A 6,557-nucleotide genomic window follows, 5' to 3' on the forward strand; every position below is an offset into this window, starting at 1 on the left:
TCCGATAGACCATTGTTTGATCTCAACGGACGTTAACCACCACCACCACCATCATCATCATAACTAATCTCCATTAAATTGTAATAATTTTGACTCTAGTCCTAAAGTCAAAAGTAGCCGTTAGTCGAGATAGTCGTTGGAGGCTCTGCTCAAACTATTTAACATGCTACGCTGGATCTGTCTCTTCAACTTGTTAGTCGAGATAGCCGTTGGAGGGTCTGCTCAAACTATTTAACATGCTAAGCTGAATCTGTCTCTTCAACTTGTCTTGACCATGAAACACACTAGTTGGTTCGAAACGCGTCGACAAATGATTTATCTTGTGATTTACGCCGAAGAATTTCTCTTAAAAATAGTGAATTAATATTGATGTCATGTATTGAATTTGAAACATTAGGAATTTAATTAGTTAATTCACTATAAATGTAAAATCTGGTGTTATATATATATATATATATATAAACTACTTATAAAAATATTATTAATAAAATATTAATATTGATGCCTTATACTGAATTTGCAAAATTAGGGGTTTGATTAGTTAATTTGCTATAATCTAATATGTAAATTCTAGTGTTAATTAGTTTATATGAAATATGAAAGCTTTAATATCTTATTTGGTTTAAATTGATATAATATTTATAAGATTGTAAATTCATAAATTATGATTAGAATGTAAAATTTTCCATACAAAGTGTTCTTGATAGATTAATTCATGGAAAAGGGATTAAATCATTATAAGGGATATGAGTTAATTATGGGTTTTTTAGGATTTCATATAAAGGTTTCCAGGTGTTACTTAGTCTTAATCCATTGTTACGATTCAGGTTGTTCTTTCTTTTTTCTATTTTGATGACTTTTTTTATTTTTCTTTTTAGACTGTGGTCCTCTTTTTTAATTAGTTTGGCTTCTTCCATGCAGATATAATGTGAGGAAGAATGATCATGTTCCACTAAGGTTGATTTTGATGTCCTTTCTCTTCTTAAGTCTATTGTGTGCTCTTTGATTCTAATGTTGAAAGACCTTCCTGTTTCGCCTATATATTCCTTACCACATGAGCAAGGAATAACATAAACGCCTTTTTGAAGGTTAGGGTTTATGGGATCTTTAACTGAGTTGAATAGTTGTATGATGGTGTTAGGAGGGGAGAAGGCTACATTAATGTTGTGTTTATTAAGGATTTTCGTGATTTTGTCGGTGGTGCCTTTTATGTATGGAAGGGAAATCGTAAGAGCGATTGACAAATTTTGGTTCTTGTTATCATTGCTATTCTTGCTTAGGGATTGGTACATGGCATTCTTAATGGTATTCCTATTATAACCATTTAATTCAAATACTTTGTGAAGCTGGTTAAGTTCATATTTTAGATGGTTAGGATCAGATATTCTAGTCGCCCTAGTGGTTAAGGTCTTTATGATGCCGATTTTTCGTTTAGAGTGGTGATGAGAATTTACATGTAGATATTGCTCGTTATGAATTTTCTTTCTAAAAACTTGAAAACCAAATAACCTCTTTTTTAGTTAGACATGATAATCATCAACCAAGGAGCTAAGTCAACTCCAAGAACCAATTACAAAGAAGTTAAAAATGTGTTTTCCAAAACACTCTTGCTCTCGATAATGGAGAGAAAGTGCAGAGTATGTTGCATTTTAAATACTAAAAACAAGCTACCATATAGATATCATATAAATATAATATTATACGCATAAATACCATGATGATGATGATGATGATGATGGTTAACGTCCACTGAAACCAAATTGGTCTATCGGACCTACAATTTTCTTAATTTTTACTTGTCTGGCTCCTCGTCTTTCTTGGCGAGATTGGTGTTGTAGCTTTCTTTCTTTTCTCTACGGTCTTCCAACTTCCTTTGTCTTGCATCTCCTTCATCTCTTCTGGTTCTTGGGACATTGGTGTCTTAGTTTCGCGATCTATAGTCGGAGAAGAAGTTTGGTTTAGGAGATCTTCTTTGCTGTTAAATGAAGATTTATTTTCTGCGGTATTCAAATCCTCATAACTGTTGATTTGTTGGGGCGGGCTTTCTCCTTGCTTGCTTTGAGAGTTGTTTCCTTCTTCCTTGATTTCTTGTGACTCAGAGTTTTCTCTAGAATATTCTTCTTTGATGACAGTGTAATGTTCTTTTTGTGCTCCTTCCCACCATGTTCTTCATATGATATGCTTGAAATTTCCGTGTCTTTTTTATCTTTTCATGTTCATTTCTCTAGTTCTAATTCTAATGATGATGGACTTGTTGATTTAGTTGCATTTGATGTTATTGATATTAAGAGGGATCTATTTTTTTTTTACAATAGCTATATTTCAAAACAATCCTATTATACTTGTAATACCAAGATCTAATTACCTTTATTATGCAGATCTCACATACTCATATGAACGCCCAACACAAGAATCGAACCCGGCTACATATGTTAACTGAAATATAAACGATGTACTATATTATGCGAAGTACCTGAGACAATTCCCTATTAGCGTGTTTGTTTATAGACACTCCTTATGGCATGAGCTTTACCTTCATAACAAAAGGCTGGGCCAAAATCAATACATGCCTGTCTTTGTGTATATATTATACTTTGTCCAACAAAAGAATGGCATCTAGTTTGAAAACATAACCATAATCATGACTTCATTCAAGTAGCATCACCAGTAATCTCCACAAGAGCACAATCCATCTTTAAAATGGTGGAATCGATTTGTATCTCTGATAATAATTTCTCGCCTAACAAACTTCGAGATGAACTTAGTTGCATTGTGGCAGTCGCTACAGACACGAAGGTTCTTCATGATATGGATGGGGATGCCTGGACTAGTATTGATGACTCCAAAACTAATGGCTAGCTTTTCACTATGACTGCAAAGAATGTTTTCCTTAGCCTCCTCATCCACATCCTGTAACACAATATTTGTATTAGGCACATAACCTGCCTTCTTTATTTGTCTATACAAGGTTTCCAACATTGCATAAATTTTTTCAGATTGAGGATGGGTTTTGTCTCCTACAAGGAATGTGTGAACTTCTTTATCTACTGCAACAACACTACACCCTGGTTGCTTCGTCACTCCCCTCTCTTTCATCATTGTCCTCAACTTTCCTACATCCTCCCATCTGTGTGCCTCAGCATAGATGTTTGACAACAGTACATAATATCCAGCGTTATTTGGTTCTAATTCAAAAACGTGTTTTGCTGCTTGTTCTCCAAGCTCTACATTACGATGAATTCTGCAGGCCCCAAGCAAGGTACCCCACAAATCTGCACTGGGCTCTAATGGCATCTTTTTGATAACTTCATGCGCTTCATCTAGACGCCCTGCACGCCCAAGAAGGTCAACAAAGCATGCATAATGCTCCAGCTCAGGTGCAAGGCCATAATCTGACTTCATGCACTCAAAATATTTCCAGCCCTGGTCGACTAAACCTGAATGAGAGCAGGCAGTCAAAATAGCAGTGAAGGTGATATGATCTGGCTTTGTGCCTGTCTGTTGCATTTGGGAAAAAAGAACTAAAGCATCCTCACCATGGCCATGAATTCCATATGCCAGAATCATTGTATTCCATGATGCAGCATCTCGTTCAGGCATTCTTTCAAACAGTTTTGAGGCAATGTTGACATTCCCACATTTGGCATACATATCCATAAGCCCAGTACCCACTGCAACATCAAATTCAAATTCACTTCTTATTGCATAACCGTGGATCTGCTTACCTTGTTCCAGAAGCAATAAATCGGCGCATGCAGGAAGAACACTAACCATGGTGACTGAGTTAGGTTTTATACCCTGGACATGCATTTTATTGAAAAAAGCCAAGGCTTTATGAGGGTGGCCATTCTGGGAATAACCGGCTATTATTGCAGTCCAAGACACAACATTTTGTTTAGGCATTCTTTCAAACAACTTGTGGGCAATGTTAATATCCCCACATTTGGCATACATATTCACAAGCTCGGTGCCCACAATAACGTCACCTTCAAATCCATTTCTTATCACATAACCGTGAATTTGCTTACCTTGTTCCATAGCCAATAAATGGGTACATGCAGGTAAAACACTAACTATGGCAATTAAGTCTGGTTTTAATCCCTGGAGTTGTATGTCTTTGAAGAATGCCAAGGCTTTGTGGGGACGGCCATTATGGGAACAAGCTGCAATTACTGATGTCCATGACACAAGATCTTTTTCGTGCATTCTTTCAAACAACTTGTGGGAAATGTTAACACTCCCACATTTGGCATACAGGTTTACAAACCCATTGACTACACCGATATCAGATTCAAATCCACTTCGTATTGCATAACCATGGATCTGCTTACCTAGTTCCAGAGCTAATAAATCAGCACATACTGGTAGGACATTAACTATCGTGATTGAATTGGGTTTTATACCCTGGACTTGCATTTCATTGAAGAATGCCAAGGCTTCATGGGGATAACCATTCTGGGAATAACCTGCAATAATTGCAGTCCATGACACAACACTTTTTTCAGGCATTCTTTCAAACACTTGGCGCGCATCCTCTAAACTCCCACACTTGGTATACATTGCTGTGAGCGCAGTACCCACAAATACATCCGACTCTAATCCCCTTGTGAGGATATCTTCGTGAATCTTCCTGCCTGCTTGGAGATCTGACAGGTTGCCGCATGCTTTGATTACAGAAGGAAACACTAACTTGTCGGGGTTTATACCTTCATGTTGCATTTGAAAATACATCTTCAGGGCTTTGTCCCAGAAGCCTTTTGTTACAAACCCCCGAATTGTCTCATTCCATTTGAAAGCATTTTTCTGTTTGTGTTTGTCTCTATCCGTTTGTGTGAATTGGTTTTGGTTGCCATGTAAGTTGGCACATGCCGAAACTTGTCTGGTTTTCTTCACTTCATTCCTACGCTGTTGTTTAACTGCTGCGGCAGCAACAATGGACTTGGGAAAAGGACGAGAGCCATAAAAATAAAGATATAAAGCATGCGTGTGATGGACAGAAGTTTGACAGGGAGATGGAGCAGATGGTAGGAAAAATTGTGGCAAATTCATCTTACAAAATGTGCAGAGGGGAAGACAAGGGTTACCCTAATGCCGCCATTGTTCCCACTAATTTCCCTAGAACACCTTCATCTCTTCTCTGTCGGAGCCACGGAACTCACACAATCAGAGGTTTCTCTTAGTTTATAATTTTAAGCACTTCCGACGACTCTGAAAATGGCCGCCTTCATTTCTTCTCTGCCGGAGCCACGGAACTCACACAATCAGAGGTTTCTCTTAGTTTATAACTTTTAAACACTTCAGACGGCTCTGAAAATGGCCGGTAACGAATCGCCAGAGGTTTGATTGAACAGTTTGAAACACCATGAGAATACTATGAGTGGCCCAAAATCAGTGATCGAATCGTAACGATTCTTGCAGCAATTTACAGCCGCTGTGGGAAACAATCGCAAAACTTGCGCTAAGGTTTTGGCTTTTATACATTTTTATAGCAACACTATCGGAGTTTTCAAATAAGGATGCCTTAGCGGAGTGGATTGGATTAACTAATTTTAGTGAAAACTGTGCACTTGTATTTTGTATTTAAAAACAATTAACATGGGGTAGGGCCTTCTCTTAAGGTACTCTACGATGTATATATATGGGGTAGGGGGTTTTTAAAGGTATTCTATGATGTATGATATAAAGGAAATAAGTTGGAAATTTTATAGAAAAAATCTACTTATGTTAGGGTTGGTGTGGGGTTGGTGTGGTTTAATTACGTAATCATCTATGACCCACATTACTTTAGCAATTTTATTTTTTTAACTTTAATATGAATTAGAATTAGTTTATTATTATATAATTATATATAATTGGAAGAGGTAAATTATATTTTGGCTTTACTTATGATGTGAAGAATTTAAAGCATATTAGTTATGAGAAGAAAGGACTGATGGCAATAATATTCATATTAGTTATGAGAAGAGAGGATTGATGGCAATAAATGGAGAAAATGGAACCTTAGTATTTTTCGAGAGCTTAATCAAAATGAAGAGGTGATCCAAAGAATAGTAGAGGAATTAAGTAAGAGAAGAATCCTCTGTATGATGGCCATAATCAACTGAGATGGGAAAAAAGAAGGCGGTGAATTTAATCTCAAAGAAGCTAGAACTTATAATGAACGTCACCAAAGTGAGGCATTTGATTCAGTATAAACAAGATTGTGGTCATCACCTCAATGGACCAAAATTAACACTTTCTTGTGGTTGGTTTTATAGAGGAAAGTGTTGACTTGGGAAAATATGGTGAAGAGAGGTTTTATTGGGGCCTCATGGTGTTGTCTCTATGAAAACGAGGAGGAAAATATCAATCACTTATTAAATACCTGCAGTTATACTTCTATTATATGGGACTAGATGGCTTATATTTTCAGGCAAACTGATAGAATCAGGGATAATATACATGATACTATTAAGAAATGGAGAGAGAACTACACTAAGAATGAAGTGGTAAATCTCGCTTAGTGCTTGGTCCCAACTTTTATCATCTAGGTTGTATGGAAGGAATGGAACTAGTGA

General features: G+C 36.8%; 1 pseudogene; it reads right to left on the bottom strand.

Moving 5' to 3' along the window:
• Positions 1 to 2,443: 2,443 nt before the first annotated feature.
• Positions 2,444 to 5,464, bottom strand: LOC149211396 (pentatricopeptide repeat-containing protein At3g12770 pseudogene; annotated as a pseudogene).
• Positions 5,465 to 6,557: the final 1,093 nt, after the last annotated feature.

This window comes from Pinus tabuliformis, chromosome 1_1, assembly GCF_031772625.1.
Source record: "Pinus tabuliformis cultivar Carrire ecotype Pingquan chromosome 1_1, CPIR1, whole genome shotgun sequence".
In the NCBI taxonomy this organism is placed as follows: domain Eukaryota; kingdom Viridiplantae; phylum Streptophyta; class Pinopsida; order Pinales; family Pinaceae; genus Pinus; species Pinus tabuliformis.